Source organism: Psammomys obesus, unplaced genomic scaffold, assembly GCF_907164565.1.
Source record: "Psammomys obesus unplaced genomic scaffold, mPsaObe1.curated_primary_1811, whole genome shotgun sequence".
NCBI classification, from domain to species: Eukaryota; Metazoa; Chordata; class Mammalia; order Rodentia; family Muridae; genus Psammomys; species Psammomys obesus.
The window spans coordinates 671,465-696,429 of record NW_026596225.1 but is presented as its reverse complement, the minus strand read 5'-3'; the positions used below and the strand labels follow the sequence as shown (position 1 = coordinate 696,429).

The 24,965-nt window shown below is 38.8% G+C and overlaps 1 pseudogene; it reads left to right on the top strand.

The window, feature by feature from the left end:
* Nucleotides 1-245: 245 nt before the first annotated feature.
* The window catches only part of LOC129668055 (glyceraldehyde-3-phosphate dehydrogenase-like), a 130,894-nt pseudogene continuing 106,174 nt past the window's right edge, over nucleotides 246-24,965 (top strand).

The window sequence follows — 24,965 nt, the reverse complement described above, 5'->3', positions numbered from 1 at the left end:
TTACAGTTTTTCAAGACAGGTTTTAAACACTAGAAATTATAATATATTTTATGTTTGCAATAAGACTCACACAAATATAGACAAAATTCAATTCTTTCCCTCAAACTATTCTGCTTTTTAAATTGAAAATGGGTCATGGAAAATGCTCAGAAAAGATTTGTTGAGTGAGTGAATAAATTATGCAACTAATTTGATTTACTGCCATTACATATCTGCAGGAATTTTGATTTGGCCAAGCTGACGCCATGAGAACGTTGCGCTTCCCAGCCTGCATCGCCCACACCGTTGTTGCTTGTGTGCCGTGGTCTGTCAAACGCCCTCAGAAACTTAGCTTCCAAAGTGCTAATGCAGAGACTTCACTGCAGTGGCCATGGGGGCGGTAATAAATGAGCATGTTAGGTGCCTGCTGGGACCAGCCATGCCCAATGGAAACACATTGCCATTTTGTGTGTTCTTTTCCCAACCACATGGAAATACTACTTTCACAGCTCTCTAAACAGTTTTAAGAGACTTAGCTCCACTCTCCCAGACCACAGGGAAGAAAGCCATGTTGTTCTGAGTGAAACAGACTTTCACGTGTTGTTTACGCTCCAGTCTCCCCCGTAAGCCACACCGGGGTAGTCCTTTGTCACCCACAGGGACATGATGCTCACGCGTGGCCCTTCCCTGCTCGTTTACATTGCCTTGTAAAGCCCAATTTTCTCTAACTGCACCAAGCCACGTACTATAAATCACATTTGCATCCCATTTAAAACATAAACCACAATTGACACTGAAGAACAAAAGGAACCTCAGGCCCAGCTTTTTAGACAAAACTCCCACACATTGATAATTGGAAGCACATAAATCAGGAAGCAGATGAGGTCTCAAACTGCTGTCTCTCTTTAAGTTACTTGTGTCTCAGCCTCATCCACTTTCAATTCTGACAATAAATCCCCCTTGGAAAAGCAAGAAGGGCAAAAATATAATTCTGGGTAACAACCAAAATGAGAACAATGTTGTAGGTTATCTGACCAACTATGCTCCCTGAGTCTTCGACTCAGGGAGTCTTGACTGTGAACTGTGTTACTACTTGACAACAGGCAACTCCCTTTGTTAGAGCCCAAATCTCAATTTTGTTCTAAAACAGCAGCTACTAATAGGCCAAGGTGCATCCTTGAGTAAATAAGGCTTAGTTAAGAAGTCCAAATTATTTTCAGAACTATAAAAAGTAATTTTGCCCCTAGCTTATATAAACAGCTCCCGAGAATAGCCCTTGACTTTCTGTTTGTGTTTCATTATCCATCAAAGTTCCATAGTTCAAACTAGACTGAATTCCTTTACAACGCAGTCCCCAAGCTTAATTACCATCTAAGGTGCAAATCCAATGGAAAGTGAAAAGCCTTTCGTTATGACACAGAACAGCTGAATCTGATTTGCTGCTGGATACAGTTCTATGTGCTCTGCACACAGGGGTATTCTACATCCATTGGGGTATTCATCTCCCTTTTACAAAAACCGGGAAGAGGGTGGCCCCAGTTTTTGCACTTCTTCCACCTCTAAAGAACCATCAGAATATTAGCACCATCAACTTTTATGTCTGATTTGTCAGAAATGGTTTAAATGGATAATGATTTCCTACAAGAGGTTGAATGTGTGTGTCTGGCTTGAACTAGTTTGGCAGCAAAAGTAGGATTTTTAATTAGATTATCAGAGGGCTATTTGTTAAATTTTGGAATGCTGATAAAATTTTAAAAGCCTTTCTAATCTGGAGATAATTACCTTCAATCATTAAACTTGTTCTTGATTAAAAAATCTGAAAATGAGCCTGTTAAGCCTTCAGCAAAATAGTAAGCCTAATAAAACTGAAAATAACACTGCCAAGCTACCAGCAAACTGGAGCGGCTGCTAGGCCTAGAATCTGTGCAATTGGTGGGAATTAAAGTAATGCTCAAAAAGAGCCCAGTGCATCTTGAATGAATTCTGGCCTTGGGTTAGCTTTGGGACCTGCTTAAGAAAAACCAAAAGGAAGACTTACACTTCGATAAATCTTTGAATTTGTTTCAAAGTGACAAAAGTGATAAAGGCAAAGAATAATGTTGATTTAACTCCTCGACTGATATTCTAGAGATTTGAGAAGCAAGCTGGTTAAAAAGAAAATAACCAGGGCCAAATGTTACAGATGTGCAGCTTTGCTAACCTTAGCTCAGGGCCCAGAGGATGATGGGCATTCTACTCACCAGCATTATCCCATAAGCTCTCATCTTGAATTGTAGGTACTCAGGTATATCACTGAAACCATGTGGATTTATCCCCATGTTTCAAATGCAAAAGAGGGACATACTGAACCTTCTTAGATGGCAATCACCACCAAGGTTTTATTACATCAATACATCTCTTCTAGTATCTTGATAGGAATTATTACTTTTGACCTAAACATTACCATCACAGGGAAAAGGCTAGTACTATTAATTATCTCATTATACAAGTAGAGAAACCTCATATAAAATGAATGTACAATATGCCTAGGTTTCATAGAGGTAAAATTTAATGCAAGCATGTTCTAAACTAAGCTGTACACTTGACTAGATACTTTCTAGACTCACACTATCCGCAGACCAGCCAGTGAGTTGTTACTTAAATTATTTGCTGCCAGAAATAGTTTACAAATATCCCTCAAATGCCTTTGGTATACTTTCATTCAATAACTTATTGAGTGCCTGCCATGTGTGAGTATGAGCATTTTACAGTGTACAGTGAATGACACCAAGACTTCATTCTCTGTTCCAAGAGTACAAACAAAGCAAACAAGAAACAAAATAACTCCAAGCTATTATGGATTATGGAAGAAACTAGGGTGAGAACATGTTCCTATGAGGGAGCCCAGGTTGTTGAATGACTTAGGACAGCAATGGCATTCTCAGTATGGAAAAAGATGCTGTCAAAAGCATTGCCGTGTGGGTCAGGAGCAGCAACAAGAAGAGTCTTATACAACAACAACAAAAAAATCTGTTTTATCCAAAATGCCAATGCAGAAATAATATGCCTGGTTGAATTACTGAACATAATCAATGACATAGTTAAATATTCCTAACTATGGGGAAACTATCGCACAGGGTAATAGTAAGAAAATAGAAAAAATAAGAGAGACTTTACACTCCTGATAAATCTGAGTTATCGGATAGGTTATAAAGAGCATATAATAACTAGGAAAGAAGACAGGCCATCAATGGCAGAGGTGAGCCCCATTAATAAGACACATGCTCGTACAGAGTTGGTAGCTTAAGAGGAATTTAAGAGGGACTAAGCTAGATTTCATGGAAACAGGGAATTTTATGCAAGTAGGACACATAAAACCTAACAGATGTAAGGCAGCTCTGCCTACTGCAGCTCTACTCCAGAGTGGGGAGGCCGTGTGCAGACAAGTGGCCCCCAACACAGCCCTGAGCTTCTCTGTCCCTATGAGAGTGCATCCTAATACTCAGCCTCGACTTCCCCTGAGAAAGGCGGTCTTTTTCCCCAAGCACCTGATACAGCATCTACTCTTATCATCTCATCTTTCTTTACTCTTAAATGAGGAAATCTCGTTTACCTCTGATTCTTTGTGGTTGCTTATAATACATATGCTACTTCTGCTAGTAGTAATTACTACTGCTGCTGTTGCTGTTGTTACTATTACTAGTACGTTTGTACAAGTAGTCCAGAGACAGGTTCACTCACATGCCCTTTGCACTAGATTTTATTTGCAAATGAACACAGAAAGCAAGCTCATTCACACCCAATAAAACTTGGAGGCAGTCAAAGACACAAAAAGTGGCTTGGATCCACCACCATGTAGGCTGATGGTAAAATAAAAATCACCTATGCTTCCAGTTTTCTGAACTTCTTCTTTCATTCCATTCTAAAACTCTCATAGCTTTTCCATTGACCCTATCCGGTTACTCAATGGAATCCTATACTGAATAGGATATTGCTATATTCTGTTCACACAATGGCTCATAGAGCAGCATCCAAAATAATGGGATTTGGAAGTTCACCCATTATGTGGTCAGTCAAGGGTTACAGGGTAGAATTCAAAAGTATTTAAATTACATTTAGCTCGAATGCTTCAAACCACTGAGATTGTTTAGCAAGCCACATACATGCATGAACACACAAACAAAGCTGTGTTTGCTACAAACCAGCTCAGAAGTTGATCTGAAAATAATGATCTATACTTAGATTCTTATGTAAACATTTATCTAAGTTTTATAAGGAACCAAGCCAACGTGTTTATGCTTATACATTTAAAGATGCTCAGGTTCCAAGAGATTTGTTATGTTACTGACTTAGTTTTAAAACTTGTTTTAGAGGCAAAATTTGTATCTACTGCATTAGAAAAATGGACAAGCTTTAAGAACTATAGTAAATGTTTTCTGAGAGCAAACACTGATGTAAAAAAAGATGGAAAAAAAAGAAAAACTAAGGATGTGGAGCAAGATGGGCTTTTAAAGTGCAGCCATTCAGACACTGGCCGGCTGCCAACTCAAAACCTGGACAGACATCTTGAAACCTTTAAATTCCACAATTTTCAGCTGTGAGGAATTCTCTCCATGTTATCAAAGTGCTGAAAAAAAGTGTTCTTTTATAGATCTCCAGATCCAAGGTTAAAATGCATTTTAGGAGATGTTTATTTGAAGTTATTTTGCTGCTTTCCTATATAGTCCATACCATGTAAGATAAGGTCAACTGGAGTTCAGAGAAGATTGCACAGAAAATTGTGTAAAAGGGACAAACTTAAAATTTCTTCCTCAGTGTGACAAAAAAAAAATTAAAAGAGCTATTTTTTCATTGTCTTTAATTTTCATCTCACCTGTAACTACTTAAACATTTCAAGTACCAACAATATAACTGGACTTGAAAATACTTTGATTTAAAGAATTGTTACTCAAAGTCTTATCTGTAGTCAGGGTCTTTATAAAAGATATCTTAAGATTGAAGCTTTCTTGAATACATTAATCTGTCAAGAGATTTTATTTAACACAGAGAAGTTCTAAGGTTGAGTTTTGTTTAGCCAGTTCATAAAATCATGTTTCTTCACTTCTTCGTTAATGCTAAATAATTTAGCTCATTTCCCTCACCATATCTCAATAACAATTATTGCTATATGTAACACTCGTATTAACGGGTAACAGATTTCAAAAAGGATCTCAGACCAAAATGTCTACAAGATTAACATCAGTCAGGGCAAGTAATCAATCAGCATGATGCAAAGGTAGATTTACTGGGTTTTGAGAAATGGATCAGCAGTTAAGAGATATACTGTTGCAGAAGACATAGGTTTATTAGTACCTGCAAATGTGCTCCAGGGGACTGGGTACCCTCTTCTGGGTCTGTGGTCACCTGTACTCACTTGTACACATACACACAGACACACACACACACACACACACACACACATATATATACATAACTAAAAAAATCTTAAAAAATAAAAACAATTTACTTATTTTGATTAAATATTATGTATATGTGGTTAAACATATTCCTTAGTCATTTAAATATCTCATCACAAGAGCCTATCAAAATAAATTTACATCTCAGAAAACATTCTGAATCATAAGTATAACTGGAAATTAATTTATGAAGACCACTAAGTAAAGAAAAAAGAACAAGGGAACCTACTTTATAAGCTTACTACAAACTATACTAGAAGTAATTTGAATGGAGGTAACCTTCCTAGAAAGTTAATGCTCCTTCCAGAAGGCATAAATTATTAAGCAAAAGTCTAAGTGCCAGAACTGGCCTACCTCGCTTGAAGGTGTTGGTCAGTGGGGTTACAGAGACCACCCCCAAGCAGTAAAGGCTATTGCTCTTGGATTTTTACTACAACTTGATAAGATCCAATTACTGAAGACATGATACCTTGATAAAAAATAATAACAGAGAACTCCAGCTCATCCTGACCTACCAGCATCCTCCCTGCTGTGCAGCTTTCAAAGAAAGAGCTGTGCGAGGTGCCAGTGTAGAAAAGTCATGGGCAGCTTACCCAGTCTGAGCCTTGAAAGCTACAGTATTGACTGGCCTGGCAAGGTATGATTGTTGCTGCTACAGAGCTGTGGACTTACGGGGGTGATCAATTACTTTCCAAAAACTGGGCAAGAATTTGTGGCTTGGGAGATCATAGGCACGAGGGGAGGACCTATTTCTATTCTTTTTCTCAACAGACACAGTATCAAAATGCCTTATATACTTATCTTTATACCCATAGATTAATGCAGCTCTCAACCCTCATCAGAGAATAGTCGTTTTCAGTAGACAATGGTATATACAGAGATTCACATCAGGACAAAGTACAGATAATAAGTGGATAAGTGGCTACAGAGTACTAGGCAATGAACAGTATATTACACACACACATACACACACACACCATGCCATGGTTCCAGTAACATTAAGGAAGAAAGAATTTAGAAAGCAGTAATTTATTTCAAAAATATTTTACTACAACATTAATTTATATAAAAAAGTTGACATATCATTGTTCAATAACAAGACAATAATTCACATATTGATGTAATTAGAATATTATCTGGTTGTTTAGCTTAATATTTATAAAGCTTTACGTAACTTGAGAACACTGGACAGGATTTCAGACGAAGAAAGTAACAAAGTGCTTTATAACAAATTAAGGGAAACTAAAACAATATTGTACAAAAACAAAGATCCTAGGAATTATTCTTTTCCTCTGTAAAATTGAAGAAGGAGAATAAATTTACATAAGTGAAAATACATAGCAGTAAGCCTTTTGTCTGGGTTCTGAGCACCTGTGTGCACACCACCCAAGGATATCCACAGGAAGAATCAATCACATAAGTTCTTGAAGCACATACAGAACGTGTGGAAAAGGTACTTTTAAAGCTACCAAAATAGAAAAAAATTTACTTTTTCATTGGGTTCCTTTGCAAACTGTATTATGGTGGTTGTGTTGTTGTTGGGGTTTCCCTTTTGTCTTTTGTTTGTGTTTTTTATTTTGTATTTGATATTATGGGTTTTTTTAGAAATACACTATTCCAATGTTTTCAGAGGTTCACAGTCGGCCTGGGGGTGCTAGATCACGTTTCAGTTTACCCTCATCTGCCAAGTGTCCCAGCAACAGACTGAGTTCCAAGCTAGCGTAGGCCACCACTCTCTCCTCACAGGCCTGCCATCTCCATTATGGTTCCAGTAGCTTTGGAAAGGGTTTAGTACCAAAGACCACAAACCACACAACACTGGATCTCATACTAACCATTACTTTCCTCATGTCCGAGTCCAGCCAAGCAGATTGAAAAAAAAAAAAAAGGAAACAGTAGCACTGAGCAACAGAGAAGTGGGGAGTATGGGAGGAGACAAATGAGTACAAGGAAATGAGGGCACAAAAGGTAAAACAGGGAGGCAAGACTGTGAGCTGAGGTTCAGTGTCCTCAATTATCTTATTTGGCTTTACTAATGAAATAAAAGGGCAAAGATACATTTATGAATAATTTCATTCTGGCAACTGGATAGTATTAGAGCCTATCCTCAACTGAGCATGGAGTTCTTTTAATCTTACCCCTGAGTATACTCTAGGAAGCCATTTAAAAGGTGATTTATCCATGTGGGGTGTGTGTGTGTGTGTGTGTGTGTGTGTGTGTATGTGTGTGTGTGTGTGTGTGTGACTGATCAATATGGGGCTTTGTGAAAGCAAAACAAGCACTCTGCCATTGAGTTATATCCCTAGCACTGAAGGTATACATAACATGAGGTTACAAAGCAAGTACAAGAATTCTTTCTTCAAGGATAAAAATGGATACTGAAATATTTATATTTTATATTAAGTCGTATTTTGTAACATTTTATATTCATTCTTTTTAAAATCTACAATCAAAGAATAATTGAGAATATTAAAAAGTCAGACTTGAAGTAATTTTACACATTGCGAATGAGTAGAAAATGTTAGATAAGAGCTGAATTTACTATTAAGACTACATAGTGTCTGTATACCTAAAGAAGATAAACAAGAAAGAGGATCTTGGGTAAGATGATCAACCCTCACTTAGAAAGACAAATGGGATGGACAATGGTTGTAAGGAGAAAACAAGTAACAGGACAGGAGCCTACCACTGAGGTCTCTGAAAGTCTCTGCCTAGAAGTGTATCAAAGCAAATACTGAGACTCAGAACCAAACCTACAGCAGAGTACAGGGAATCATATGAAAGAAGGGGGAGTTAGTGTGACCTGGAGAGGACAGGAGTTCCACAAGGACCAAATATACTTGGGCACAGGGGTCTTTTGTGAGACTGTATCTCCAACCTAGGATCATGTATGGATATAACCTAGAACACTTGCTTGGATGTAGCCCATGGTAGCTCAGTATCCAAGTGGGTACCTAGTAAGAGGAACAGGAACTATTTCTGACATGAACTCAATGGCTGGCTCTTTGACCTCCCCCACCACCACCAAGGGAGGAGCAGCCTTGCTATGCCACAGAGGAGGACATTGCAGCCAGTCCTGAAGATAACTGATAAACTAGGGCCAGATGAAAGGGAAGGAGGTCCTCCTCTATCAGTGGACTTGGAAGGGGGCAGGGAGGAAATGAGGGAGGGAAGGTGGGGTTGGGAGGGATTGAGGGAGTGGGATACAGCATTTATAAACTCTAACTAATATTAAAAATAAAAATTTAATTAAAAAAATAAAAAAGATATATTCTAGAATTGATTTTTCAGGTGGACTAGGGAAGGGTGGGGGTTAGAACGAGAGACACCAGGGAAGCGTGGAGGGAGAGAGTACTGGGAGAGATAACTAGAATTAGAGGTCATTTTGTGGGTAGAATAGGAACTTAGTGCAATAGAGACTCCCAGGACCCTAGAAAAAAACTCCTAACCATGGAGTCTATGGAGCCTCAACCAACCCAACTGCTGTAATCAGGCAAGACTTCCAAATGGAGAGATGGGGACCCCAACCAAACCAGAAAACCTTTGCATTACAGTTTGTCCTGCCTGCAAAGTGTGCTGTGTAAAGAACTTGTGAAAGTGGCCAACAATGACTGGTCCATCTTGAGACCCACGCTGTGACAGGGAGCCCACCCCTGACACTGCCTGGAGGGCCAGGAACCAGTGGCCAGATAACCCAAAGACCTACATAGAACCAAACACACCAGGGGGAAAAAATCAATGAAATGAGTCCTAATGATACTCTGGTCTACTTGTAGACCAGAACCTAGCATAACTGTCATCAGAGAAGCCTCATTCACCAACTGATGGGAGCAGATGCTTAGATGGACAGTAAAACATTAGGCGATTCTCAAATAATTCTGTAGATGAGAGGAAGGAAGGATTGTAGGAGCCAGAGAGGTCAAGGACACGTCAAGAATACAGCCCACAGAATCAACTAAGCAGGGTTCATAGGGGCTCACAAAGACTAAACTGACAATCAGGGAGCCTGATTGGGTCTGAGCTAGGTCTTCTGTATATGTGTTATGGTTGTGTAGGTTGGTCTTCTTATGGGACTCCTAACAGTGGGAACAGGGCAGGGGAGCTGTCTCTCACTCTTCCTGCTTTGGGGACCCTTCTCATCCTAATGGGTTGCCTCATCCAGTCTTAATTTAAGGGGAGGTACCTAGTCTTACTGCAGCTCGATATACTATGCTTGGTTGGTACCCTTGGGAGGCTTGCTCTTTCCTCAGGGGAAATGGAGGAGGAGAAGCTCTGGTAGAGAGAAGTGGAGAGAGGTACTGAGAGGAGAGGAGGGAGGGGAAATGGGGTGGGATGACTTCCTTGTTTTTCATTGCTGAATAGTATTCCATTGTGTAGATGTACCACAATTTCTGTATCCATTCCTCTGTTGAGGAACATCTGGGTTGTTTCCAGGTTCTGGCTATTACAAATAGAGGTGCTATGGACATAACTGAGCAAATATCCTTGTTGTGTACTTGAGCATCTTTTGGATATATGCCTAGGAGTGGTGTAGCTGGATCTTGAGGTAGCACTATTCCTAATTAACTGAGATAGCGCCAGATTGATTTCCAAAGTGGTTGTACAAGTTTACATTCCCACCAGCAGTGGAGGAGGGTTCCCCTTTCTCTACATCCTCTCCAGCATGTATTGTTACTTGAGTTTTGATCTTGGCCATTCTGATGTGTGTAAGGTAAAATCTCAGGATCATCTTGATTTGCATTTCCCCTATGACTAAGGACGTTGAACATTTCTTTAAGTGTTTCTCTGCCATTTGATATTCCTCTATTGAGAATTCTCTGTTTATCTCTGTTCCCCATTTTTAACTGGATTACTTGATTTGTTCCTGGACAAACCAAATTCTTATCAAGTAAATAATACAAGAGAAGTTTTTAAAGTTTTCAGAAATAGAAAAATAAACAACAAAATTCAGAGACCAGTAACAGAATAAAAAATAAATTATTTATATGGAAAAAATAAATTATTTATATGTTGACATATGTAGCCCATTTTTGTTGCTGAATTTAAAAAAGCAAATAAAATATTCAAAGACCTCATACAAGAAGCTCTTCCCCGCCCTGAAGGAAGCACGAATGCCCAAATGAGAAGGGTCCGGGTAACTTGGTGTTGGTGCTCAGTGTTGGTGCCAACAGCAGACGAGAGCATTGATAACCTTGGGGTGGTGCAAAGCAGATTATTTCAAACTGGTGAAAAATTTAAGGCAGCTGGGAAACATGAACATTGTGAGCAAAGTTGAGGATTCTAAGAGTAATGACAGTAGAAACTATCAGTAAGATTAGGCCCCGAGGATTTATATTGGTAGACTTTATAACCAAGACTGGGAAACAGAACTGTCCATGCCCTTACAAATGCCCACTTGCACATTTTTCTTTAAAACAGTCTTCCAGGCATGCCTCCAAAAAAAAGTGAGGACACAGATTATCTACTGTATTTTAAGATTTAGAAATATGTCTTTTGAGGGTGTTTAACTTACTCATTTATTCAATAAAAATGTATTGAGTATCCAACATACACTGACAACATTCTGGGAAATGGATTGATAAGTCACTAACAAATTGGGTTATGAATATATGAACATATATTCCTATATGTGAATATATGTAAACAAAATATATGCAAACAAATATAGCAAACAAAATATCAGCAAACTATGTGTAGCAAACACATCAGAATATGTGTGTTATATCTTAAAACATTTTTCATTGATATTGCCATGCTCAACAAAATATATGATTATATATATATATATGATATACCTATATATGGAGAGAGATAGAGAGACCATGCATATATGACAGAGACAGAAAGACAAAGAAACAGAGAGAGTTAAACCCACAGATTACTTCAAGTCAAAATCAGTAGGCATGACTTAAATTATGCATGTGTAATTATATATAAATCTTTATGATTATATTTTAGAGTATCTGTTCTAGTTTTTTGTATATTTGTTATTTAATATACTTTTAATTTTCTTACAGACCAAAAATTATTTTCCAATTCCAAAGAAAATAAGAATAGCAAGTAAACCTTGAAAGCCCACCTTAATCATCATAATTCTGAAGCTAATCACTGTCAACAATTGCAGAATATTATTCTATTCTGCTTTCTAAGAACTAATGTTCTCTCCCAGTGCCTCCCTATCCCCCTCCCCACTCCCCTTTCCCATCCACTGCAGCTCATCAAGTTGCATTAGGACCAAGCAGGTCCTCTTTCCCTGTAGCCTGACAAAGTAGTCCCACCAGGGGAAAGTGATCAAAAAGCTGGCAAGTGAGTCAATATCCTATGTTGTCCCTGTTTCCTTTACTAGAGGACCCACATGAAGCCTTAGGAGCTACCTATTTGCAGGGGGCCTAGGTCCTGTTCATGCATGGTCCTTGGTTGATGCTTCAGTCTCAAAAAGCCCCACTGTGCCATGTTCAGTTGCCTCTGTTGGTCTTCTTGTGAAGCTCCTGTCACCTCCAAGGTCTTTCTCTTTCCTCCCATTTTTCCACAAGACTCCCATACATGGCCAAATGTTTGGCTGTGAGTCTCAACATCTGTTTTGAGAAGCTGCTGGGTAGAGTCTCTCAGAGGACAACTCTGATAGGCTCCTGCCTGCAAGTTTAGCAAAGTATCTTCCATAGTGTCAGTGGTTGGAACTCTCCCACAGGGTGAGTCTTTGGTTGGAGCAGGCATTGGTTGGGCATTCCCTCAGTTTCTGCTCTATCTGCCCTATTATTATCCCTACACATCTTGTAGACAGGATGAATTTTGAGTCGAAATTTTTGTGTGTGAGTTGGTGTTCCCCTCCCTCTGCTAGGAGCCTAGTCTAGTTAGAGTGTGTCCTCTTCAATCTCTACGGCATCTGCTACTAGGAGTCTCTGCTTGAATCCCCCACATATTCACCCAGAAGCTTACCCTGACTTAGGTCTCTAGCTTGTCACAGAGATGTCCCCACCCTTGGTTTCTTTTTTCTCTACAGGCCTTCTGTCCTCTCTCCTCAGCTCTCCCCAGGTCTGTTCTCCACTCTCTTAACTCTCTGCATCCCCTCTCCTACCTTGTTCTCTCTCTTCAACAAATACTCTGTCTATTCTATTTCCTCTTCTGCATGAGATTTATGCATCTTCCCTTGGATCTTCTATGTTACTTACCTTCTTTGGGTCTGTGCCTCGAAGTATGCTTATCCTGTACTGGATGGCTAAAATCCACTTATAAGTGAATGCATACCAGGTGTGTATTTCTGGGTCTGAGCTATCTCATTCAGGATGACCTTTTCTAGTTCCATCCATTTGCCTGCAAATTTCATTATTTCTTTGTTTTTAATGGCTGAGTAGTATCTCATTGTATAAATGTGCCACAGTTTCTTTATCCAATCTTCAGTTGAGGGACATCTTTTCCCTCTACTGCTTTTGCAAGAGTGGGAGATTAAATTTATTATGGGACTTCTTCAATTTTGTTTCAGATAAATGCACTTTAATGTAATTACTAAACTAAAGTGAATTAGATGTTTCAACTACCTAAATATTTGGGTTTAATTTTTCCAGTGAGTCACTATAAAGAGAATGGGGGCTTGTTTCATAAGGAACGCAGAAAGAACATAAAAGCAAACAGCCATTCATAAAAAACAAACAAACAAAATAATGTACTTGTCTGGGAAGTAAAATTTAAAGTAAAAGTATAGTTAGCTTATGTGATTAGTTTAAAAGGCTATCACAAAAAAAATCAAATAGAAAAAAGGGTAATTATAAAATTCAGTATATAGATTTTAACACAGATATTGACATGTTTTGGCTAGCAAATTCCTTTAAGTAGTTGTGCTGGTTAGTTTGAACTGTCAACTTGGTACAATCATTTGGGAAGAGAATCTTAATGCAAAATTATCTAGATCAGCATGGCCTACAGAGGATTGTTTTGATATTAATTAGTGTGGAAGGGCCCAGTACCTGGTGAGCATGCCGTTCTCTAGGCTAAAATTGAACTATGCAAGCACAAAAGCAACCGACCAAGTGAGGACCATGTGAGCTTGGGTTTGCAGCACTTATTTTCTCTCTGCTCCTGACTCTGGATGGACAGGAAGCTCTAAGTGCCTCCTTGACTTTGCCTCAAGGATGACTGCCATGGTAAGTCAAATAATCCCTTCCTTCCTTTTGTTGGTTTTTCTGCCAGGGTATTTGTCACAGCAAGAGGGGTAAAACAAAAACAGTAATGGGTTCAGAATCAAGACTACAGCAGAAAGCCACTGGAGTACTTTGTTTCAGTAAAATAAGAACAAAGGGATGTGTGGTGTGAAGTGTCTCAAGATATTTGGACCCATTGTATGATCATGACACAATGCACAGAAAGCAAGTTGTTCATGATGATGAATGAGAGGCACTGCCTTAAAAAATGTTTTACTTTATAACTACATCGCAAACAATCATCTTTATAGAGCAAAGGCAACAGCCTTCCTCAAGGAAATTTTAGAGGATCCTTTCTTTCAATGTTTTGTTTTGTATCAGTGAACAGGTAGAGAAGCTTTGGCTGTCTTTATTTCTAAGAGCACACAGGTGAAGATCATAGGTCTCCTAACAACTTAATGGAGGACCTGAAGAGGAATGAGCAGCCCACACAGCCCCAGAGTTGAACAACTTCATCTAGTCCAACCCCACTAGAACTTACTTGTTTGTGAGCAGCCCAGAGTCTGAGCTTCTACATATATGAAGGTGGCTGCTAAATTGGGGGGAGTGGTTCCAACATGATTGTTTCCAAATGTTCTCAGGCAAAACCACCACATGTCAGCCAGTGCTTTAAATCTGCTCAAAGCAAACTTTCTATAGTTGTTACTTACTTGCCCAAATTTTGCCTCCAAAATAATAACAGATAACCTGAATAAAAACAATTTACAATTAAAATACATAATTAAAAGAAACATTTAGAGAAATGAAAATGACACATTGCTTTTCTAGACTGATTCACTCTGTTTCCCCAACTGATCTGAAAAGACCTTCTATGCCCTGTCCATGCTAGTCATTGTTATCTGTACCCATCCCAGTTGGGCCCGAATTCCCCAGAGAACATTTTTAACAAATGTTTAAGGTAAGTAGATTATATGAGACAAAATAAAACAACTGTACTATAATAATAGAAACAGAAACCATGAAGGCAATTGGCAGTAAGTCACTGAGTTCTGTATGCCTTGGAGAAGAAGGTTGCACATCCATTGAGATAGAGAATAAAAAAAAAAAAAAGAAATTATACAGACTACCAAATTACTAGGTACAAACAGCAACTTTGAAAGAGGTCCAAAAACTGACAATCTTCATAGTATTATATAGGAAGATCCCTAGGTGGGAAGAACATTGAAATGTTAATCCTCTCCCACCTTGGAAACCAAACAAGCATCCTCACAGTACACTATTCACCTCTCTCCCTTGGCAGGGTTATGATAAAATGTAAGCTCTATTTTCTAGCTATATTTTAATACACAGACTACACCCCATCTCACTTTTAACTGTTTCCTTCCTTGATGCTAAGGTGGTCTATCAGAAAAAGTATTGAACTTGAGCGGGACAATCTAAATTAAAACTCTAATTCTGTCATTTTCTGTTGACACAAGACAAGTCCCTTTCTCTTAAGCTCTCACTTGCTCAGTTATCTTTTTCACAAATTGATCCTTTGAGACTTAATGGAGTTTTCACTAAGTTTGGTCTTTTCACTTGCCTACTTGCCTTCCTCCTGCCTTCTATTCCCCCTTTTCTTTTTTTTCCATTCAGTTTCAATTAACTGTGTTTGTCTACTTCTGTGATTTTTTTTTTTTATCTATTGCCCTCGGAACCATCATTCAGCTTTTTTTTCTATGTAATTTTGAGAACTTGCTGTATATTAATAATTTAAAATATATGGAAATTTTAGAGAAGATTATGAACCAATCATCATTAAAATGTTTATGACTGGTGTCCATATGGTAGTCTTTAGAAATGCAAACTAGGCACACTGCTCACTGTTGAAAGTTCATCAATGGTTTCTGTTAGAATGAATAAACTCTAAGAAAAAAAAAATGAAAGCTACGTATTTCTGGGTAGGTACCAGCTTCATCAGTCTTAACTCTGAGTCTGATTCTGCAATACAGAAATACAGAATGTTTTGGAGTTCACTTGTTAACAGCTTCTCAGTGTTTCAAGTCTCAGTCTGGGCATTTCCTTATGGAAGCCACAAGTCTCTTCCATACTTGCTTATAAAACTCAATTTGACTTATTTTAGTGTGTATCTAGTATTTGAAGGTATGATGCAGTTTCTTTTGATCAGTGACTCTGTGCCTTAATCCAAAAGAGTAGACCTGTGTTGGTGTCATTTTTGGGATCATCATCAATGTCACTAAGATACGTTAAAGACACTGAGAAACATGATGAATGATGCTGGGCCACCTGAAAACGACCACCATGGCATTCCCAAACCTGTCAGAATAGATTGAAATAGCCACCTGTGTTAATCAGAAATTTAAGACCTGTTGGCATTTGCCTTCAATGCCAACACTCAGGAGACATAGACAGGAAGATCTCTGTGAGTTCACAGTCAGACTGATCTATATAACAAGCTCCAGGAAAGCCAGGGCTCTAAAACAGATCTTGTCTCAAGTAAAAAACAAAACAAAACACAAAGAAAGAAATTTTAATTAACAAGTTTTTCATGTTGTTTGGGTTTTTTTTAACTTTTTGGTTTGTTTTATTTTTGTTTTTGTTTTTGCTATGTTTTGGGGTTTTGTTTGGGTTGGGTTGGGTTGGGTTGGGTTTTTCAAGACATGGTTTCTCTGTGTAGTTTGGCTGTCCTGGACTTATTTTGTAGAGCAGGGTGGCCTCAGACTCATAGAGATCTACCTTCCTCTGACTACTGGAGTGCCGGGAATACAGGCATGCATCACCATGCCCGGCCAACAAGTATTTTTAATGTAATAGAGTTATACTGTGTTTCTACACACACAGGTTGTTTTAAGAATCCAGGTTCCATATCCACACTCATGTCTGTTATCCAGACTTCTACATTAGCACATCAATAGAAGATAAAATAATTCTCTGGCTATCTGCATGATTGTAGACAAGGGTTTGGACAGGAGCAGAACAAAGCTGAGGAACAGGAGGATACCCTAGTATGACTATTCTAAGTGCAAAAAGGGAAGATTGAATACAAGAGCAGTATTCTACTTCCTTGTTTTTTCCTAAGGTGAAATATGTTTAAACTAAGAAATGTTTAGTCTCTGTAAAACCATTCCAGTGTGGAAGAGGCCAAGGACCCAGGTGATGACTTTTCATGCAAAGAAACAAATACACTGAGCAGTGAGAGGAGCTGCAGAAACGCTTAGAAAAAAAGTCACATATGTTCCATCTTTTTAAGGTCTAAGTGGTGATGTCTTAAAAAGGAATGCCTGAGACTCTTTTCAAGGAAATAGAGAAATCTGAAGAGAAATGTTCTGGTAAATTTGAAACACTAACACTGACTAGTTTAAGATTCAGATAGATTCAGCTTTGAGTAAGTAGTAGGCACATCATGAACAATAATAGACTTAGTTTTTAGTTCACGGAGCTTTGACTTTCTGAGTTGTTTACGGGAAGGGGACTCCAGAAGTGAACATGTGAAAGCTCCCAGCAAATGCTCTACACATGCCAGTTCATAGACGCATAATGAACTTATAAGAAAACCATGCTGACAGCTTCATTGCTTTTGCTGAGACCCTGCAAACGCTTGGACATATTGTAGTAAACATTCCAGCTCTCCTTTTTCTCCTTTCTGATCTCAGCATTCTTGATAAGGGTGGGGAAGAGAGAATGGCACACATTAAGAAAAGGCGTCTCCTCTCTTTTTTAAATTAAATGAGTCTTTAGAGGATAATTCAAAAGGATTATTTATGGACTGTACATAACTTTCATTGAATTCATGAATATTTTTCTTTGGTTGCTGTGATATTTCTTTTATTATGCAGCAGAAAGTTCTTTTCCCTTCACAAAAGTGTTAAAACTGTTTATCAAATGCATCTGCTGCCTCCAATTCTGAATCTACAATAACAGACCTTGTTTATAAACTATCATACACAGCACACAGTGGAAATGTTGGACATGCTGGAAAAATCTAATAAGAATATAATCAAAAAGCCAGAAGAGTTTTTAGAAGTTATGTTTTTATCAATAATCTTTCTAACCACAAGAAAGAAATAATTACATAAAACTAGAAGAGACACTTGATTGAACCCAACTCACATACAGCTTTTTCCCACACGCTGATTCAATATTCCAATCTCTATTAGCACAGGTAACAGTTTTTACAAAACCTTGTTTAAAAGTCTGGTCATATGAGTCACCCCTCTTACTTCCACAGGCTGCCAAGCTTTAGAAATCTAGTTGCGGAAAACTCTTTTTCACTTTGTGTAAGCACCTTCTCTGTTGCTGTTAAGGACGCATGACTAATACATCCCAGGTCTGTTTAACCTACGCTGATTATGCTGATGTCTCTTGTTCCTTCCATTGCAAGGAAAGCTACTTCCATGAGCTTAGCAGCTCCTATGTTTCCCAGCCTTTCTCCTGAGCACCCCTCCTGTGACCTCCTGGACACTGACCAACCTGTGTGGTTCTAGAGCTACTGCTGTCAATGTATATGGCCTTGGATTGCAGAATTCTCTCCACACTGTTAGTTTATAGGCCTTAAAAGGTTGACCTTGGCTGTGGGACAGGAATCACTGCATCCATGTGGAATTGGAGGAAAAGGGAATCTTCTAACAAAGACCTAAACATAAATCAAGGGGGCAAAGCAGAATGTTGCAGATTAGAGTCTCGGCTGAATGCACTTTGTATGTTATACCAAAACCCTGAAGTCTGGGGTTGAAATGTTTGGTTATCACTTCACTCAAGTAAAGGAAATTCATGCCCATTGAGTTTGATGGTTGGATTAAATGCCAGGTACAAGAAAACAGTTTTCTCCTTTACAATGTGAATAGGTGCCTTTCCCTTTGCTGTTCTCATCTATTTGAACTAAATGAGATTTCCTTTGGACCACAGATGTACTCTAAGTCACCTCAAATGTTAAACTAAAATATTCCTAGTACAACTTGCTATTTCCTTTGAGTGACAAGAAAACATGGTAACTTCTTTATTTTTAAATAATTTATTTATTTTTATTTTATGTACATTGGTGTTTTGCCTGTACTGACACTCTATACTATAGAGTGTCAGATCCTGGAATTTCAAAAAACATGGTAACTTCTTTTTTTAATTAACTTATTTACTCATTTTACATCCAGGTCATAGACTCCACCCTCCTCTTCTCCCAGTCCAACCCTCCCTCCCACATCACCTCTCCCAAATTTCTTAGAATAGGGGAGCCCCCTACCCACAAACCCCACTAATCTAGTCGCATGAGGTCTGAGTTCATCCTCATCCCCTGTGGCCAGGTAAGGCAGTCCCATCAGGGGGATGTTATCAAAAGGCAGGCAATGAAGCCCATGTCAGGGACAACCCTGTGAACCCACATTAAGTCTGAGCTGCCCATCGCCTACATGTATATAGAGGACGGATGTCCAGTCCATGCACAGTCTTTGGTTGGTGCTTAAGACTCCTCACTCCCCTCTGGACCCAGTTAGTTGGTTCTGCTAGTCTTCTTGTGGAGCTCTTGTCATCTTTAGGTCCTTTTATCCTCCTCACCCCCCCCCCCACTTTTTCACTAGATTTCCTAAGCTTTGCCCAGTGCTTGGCTGTGAGTCTCAGTGTCTGTTTCAAACCATTGCTGGATGAAGCCTCTCAGAGGACAGTGCTGATAGGCTCCTGTCTGCAAGCATAGCAGAGTATTGTTAATACAATTAGGGGTTGGCTCTCTTCCATGCAGTGAGTCTTGGGTTGGGCCTGGCATTGGTTGGACATTCCCTCAATCTCTGCTTTATCTGTCCTATTTTTGTCCCTGCAGGTCCTGTGGACAGGGTATAGACTAGACAAAGGTAGTTGTTGAAGACTTGGGACAAGGTAGAAGAGGGAGTGCAGAGAGAAAGTAAGGGTAGGGATCATACCTGGGGAGAGCAGGGTCAGGAAGGTAAAAGGCCTGCAGAGAAAAAGAAACAATGGGGTTTGGAGGATCATCTCTGTAACAAGTTGTAGATCTAAGTCAGAACAGACATCTGAGAGGATATGAGGGGACTCTAGCTGAGACTCCTAGTAGCAGGGGCCACGGAGACTGGACAGAGGGAGGGGACAACCAACCCACCACAGAAAACTTTGATCCAAAACGTGATACCTTCTACCAATGTTTTTATTATTGTTATTATTATTATTCATTTAACAAGGGCTCCAGAAGTTTAATTTTAATGAGGACATAGATAAAAATTTATAAGCTCCTGGTATCTACAAATAAATAAAAAAATTAGTGAAAATGAACTCTTTATAAGTAGAGAGATCTCTATTGTTCATCTTGTGGATTTTTGGGCTCTTTATCCTCCATTGAGACCAGGGTAGTAACTGATTGTTGTTGGAGCAATTTTACACAGTGATTATTAAATATTCCTGTTTCTGTCTGTTTTCTATGAGGAGATTATTTCAAAGCAGATGTCTTACCAATCTATAGAGACAGCACCAATAGACATGCTAATATCAAGCAGGAAATTTTGCAGGGCCCTACCACTAGACAAAGAGCTAGAGGCAACAAAAGGATGCTAGAATGGAAGAAGTAATCTTTCTCCAAGAAGAAGCCCCCTAATTCATTATCGAATATCAAGTGGTCAGCCCTGAATTTGTATATGCAAACAACATTGAAAAGATTCAGAAGGTTGTATTTATACTCTCTCTTTCTCTCTTTCTCTCTCTCTCTGTGTGTGTGTGTATGTGTGTGTGTGTGTGTGTGTGTGTGTGTGTATGTGTGTGTGTGTAAAAATAACAATTAAAGAAGAGAAGACCAGGAATATGAGAGGTAGTAACCGTGGAGAAGCAATGGAGCAGTTGGAGGAAGAACAGGTAAACATCATATTATTTTAATTAAAACTAGTTTCGCATAGAGCATGGGATCTCAAAGTGTAATCAAAAGCTCAGAGGCATTATGGGTGCATAGACACTTAATTAAAACATAAATTCTCCATTCCTACCCAAGACTCCAAGAACGAGTCCAGAAATATGTGTTCTTTAATACTCCTCTATCGATCTGAAAATCTGATGCCTGCTTGAGTATGAGAATTACTAGACAGTCAGTACCTAGAGTTCCACTCTTATTCCTACCTCCATTAAGAAGAGTTTCTCACCATTTGCCTGCAAACTTCATGATTTCCTTATTTTTAATTGCTGAGTAGTATTCCATTGTGTGAATGAGACTGATACTCCAACCAAGGACCATTCATGGAGATAACCTAGAACCCCTGCACAGATGTAGCCCATGGCAGCTCAGTATACAAGTGGGTACCCTAGTAATGGGAACAGGGACTGTCTCTGACATGAACTCAGTGGCTGGCTCTTTGACCGCCTCCCCCTGATGGGGGAGCAGCCTTTCCAGGCCACAGAGGAGACAATGCAGCCAGTTCTGATGAGATCTGATAAGCTAGGGTCAGATAGAAGGGGAGGAGGACTTCCCCTATCTGTGTACTCGAGAGGGGCAGGGAGGAAATGAGAGAGGGAGGGTGGGATTGAGAGGGGATGATGGAGGAGGCTACAGCTGGGATACAAATTGAATAAATGGTAATTAATATAAAAATAAAAATTTAATTAAAAAAGAAGTTTCTCTGCAACCCACAAAGTAAAGCCATTTATAGAAAATTCAAACAAAAGTCACTCAAACTTACAACTTTTAAAAGTAATGTGTAGTTCAGAGAATCTATATCTGTGTACATAAATGAAATCCTTGCTGCCTAGAAATCCATACTAAATACATATGGAGCACACAATAGTGTGCCAACAGGGTTCATGATCCATCACGTTTTCCATAAATTCAATTTTAAAGTTTAGCATGAGAGCCCCAGGAACTATGGCCAAAAGTTCTGGAAGGCTTCCTTGGATCAACAGAATGAGACCAGGTGAACTACTCTTTTTTCTTCCATTGTCTAATACAAGCACAGTACTTTTCTCATATATAGGGCTTATTATCTGATGCAATTCAGATAATACTGAGAAGCATATATGTGTGTGTTATATACACATATATATGTAATAAGCAAAAATACACTGCATTGGCAGAAATCCCAGTCAAGTTTTCTCTGATGAGCTCCTCTCTTCTGTCTTGCTTAGTGGAAATCAATAATAAAATCCAGAAAAAAATAATTACTTTGCTGTGCACCTCAACAAATGGTGTGTACAGTATTGAAGTTGCCTTTAAATTATATCAAAGATATCTTCACGTCCATTGTGAAGATTTTACTCCCTCTGGCAAAAAGAACATAAGCACTTCTCCTGGTATGGCAATATGGAAAGGAATGTTTTCTGTTGCATAGACTGTCCCAGACATACAAGAGGAAATAACTCCTAAAGCATACTTTTTTTATCAGCATTAGCAATCGGGAAATTGATTTTGGTTTAACTTGGACTTGAAATTTTTTGAACTTCCAGAGGAAAAGTCAACAATCGGCAAGTTGGCAGGGTAGCTAGGAAGGCAAGGCCCAGCCAGTACATAGTCCCTTGGCAAGGTGAAGAACTCCCAAAACGAGGGCACAAAACATGCTCGACCCTGTGTTGTTGTCTGCCCTGGGTGTCTCACTCCAGCCTCCTCCTGAGCGAGACGTGCAGTGGGACCTGACTACTTCATTCTAGGACACGAATCCCGCCCAGTATTCTGGGACTTGTCTATTCTATGTCATAAATTCTGATCCAGTCTTCTACGACAGCTCACAAGCCAGCTCAACTCCGGAAGACATCACTGGTTGAACAGGAACCGGAAAAGGTTTCATCCTGTGCTTGTGAAAGCCAGCGGCTCCTGTGAAATATCCTCTCACATGTCCTCTGGGTTAGCACTTTGGAAAAACAGTTCGTCTTTTGGTTACTGCTAGGATTTCCCTACCTCCTCTCTCTCTTCTTACCTCTCAGGGGTAATGCAAAACATGTCCTCCAAGAAATGTTCTCTCACCATGCCTCAGTTTCATCATTTCATAGCCATCACTTTTACTGACAAAGAATATGTTTTGTTTTGTTTTGTTTTGTTTTGTTTTAGTTTAGTTTGGTTTGGTTTTTGTTTTTTGGGTTTTTGTTTTGTTTTGTTTTGTTTTTTAAGATTCCCTTGGGTTCATTTTTTTTAATTTTATTTTTATTTTAATCACAGGTCATTCACTTGTATCCCAGCCATTGCCCCCTCCTTCTTTCCTTCCCAATCCCACCCTCCCTCCTTCACCTCCTCCCTGCCCCCTTCCAAGTCCACTGATAGGGGAGGTCCCTTCCATCTGACCCTAGCTTATCAGGTATCTTCAGGACTGGCTGCAATGTCCCTATCTGTGGCCTGGTAAGGCCACTCCTCCCTCAGGAGCTTAATGAGCCAGTCATTGAGTTCATGTCAGAAATAATCTTTGTCCCCCTTACTAGGGAACCCACTTGGGTACTGAGCTACCATGGGCTATATCCAAGCAGGGGTTTTAGGTTATATCCATGCATGATCCTGAGTGAGGTATCGCAGGAACAGAAAGACACACACGGTATATACTCACTTATAAGTGGGTACTAGATCTATAAAATCGGATAAACATGCTAAAATCTGTACACCTAAAGAAGATAAACAAGAGAAAGGACCAAGGGTAAGATGATCAATTCTCAGCGAGAAATGTTATATGAAAAGCCTTTCCCAGTTCCCAGCACAGCCAACATGCAATACGTTCAACCTAATGTGCAGTCACTTCCCTCTTTCTCTACATGCGTAATTTCTTTCAAACCACAGAAGTTGAGTAAGTGTAGGAACAACCATCAGGGGGAAAACTGGCATTAATCTTAAATATTTTACCCCAAGCCATGTTTGAAAGAAATAAGCCATAATTCTGTGTTCATATCCTATATCTCACTTTTAAGTTTATACTTTAACTTTATTTTCAAATGACTAAAAATGGATGTATAAAACAATTATTTTGATTCAGATACACACAAGTATATTGTTATCAGGCACTAAATATACAAATTTATGTTTGAGCAATCACAAAACTGCCCTGCAGGAATTCCTATGGGATTAAATAGAACATTTACCTGTAAAGAGCAAGATATTTGGAAAGCAGAGTTGGAGAAAAAATGACTGATTTTAGTTTAAATTTGAGTCTATGAATATTATAGTTTTATATTTCTTGAAACTGGCTGTCCATATTATGTTAAAAATTTATTCATATTAAAACAAAATCAATTGTTAATAATACATCCATCTTCAAGAAGAGATGACTTCAGTTCCACAGAAAAGGTAAACCTGAGTATTTTAGGACATAATAAATCCAAATCCCACTAAAACCCTAATATAACTTTAAAAAGTAATAAAAAGTGAATTGAGATTAACTAGGTATTCCAACATTTAAAAGATAATTATAGTCAGACAGTATACTTCGGAATATTTTATAGACAGAGCATTGATACTTTTTCTCTAAAATACATAATTTTTAAAATTATTCCATCTGTTTTTTTGAGTTATGATATAATTACAATATTTTCCTTTTCCCTTCTCCTCCTCCAAAACCTCTCCCTTCTTTTTCAAATCCATAACCTCTTTGTCATTCATTATTATTACACACATATGTATATGTATGTGTATGTGTGTGTGTTTTTCTAAATGCATAAGTACAAACCTCTCCTTCTATATAATGTTACTTGTATATATCTTAGCTCACTAAATAATTCAAGGCAAAACTAAGATTTGTATGGATTGGTACTTCTTGGGGGCCTCCCAGAAGACGTGGAGGGGGATGGGGAAAGGTCGTGAGAGTGGGACTGGGAGGGAAGGAAAGAGAGGGTTGGAATCAGGCCTTAAAGTGATTAAACAAATAAATTTTAAAACCTAAAATTGTATTTTTTCAATTGATTTATTTTCAATACTTTTAAAATTAAAATATAATTGCATTATTTATCCTCTTTCCTTTCCTCTCTCTAACCGCTATCATATACCACTTTAAAACTGATGATACATATTGATAAATCTAGAGAAGAGAAGAAATATGCATAAATGTGTAAATGCAACCTGCTGTGTCCATTTTTGTTCTTCATGTATATATGGACCCAAGGGCTAAGCACTCTGTCCTGGGTAGCCACTCGAGGGCCTCATTCCTGGAGGGGCTATTTCTCTCTCCCTACAGTCATTAGTTACCTATACTTTTTTGTCAAGGAGTGGAGCGTGTGAGATTTTACTCCTTTCGTGTTGATAAGTCTCGTGGTGCTGACATTGCTCAGGTCTTGTTTAGGCATCCATCTCCAGGGTAACATGGCTCACAGCAGGCTTTCTGGCATTCTTGTTTTTATGGTCTTTCTGCGCCCTCTTTCACAATGTTTCCTGGGCAATAGATGCAGAGGCCATACTACAAATGTACTGTTGGTGCTGAGATCCCCACATTTTGCCCGGTAGTGGTTTTTTTTGTTCTTCTTTTTGTTTTGTTCT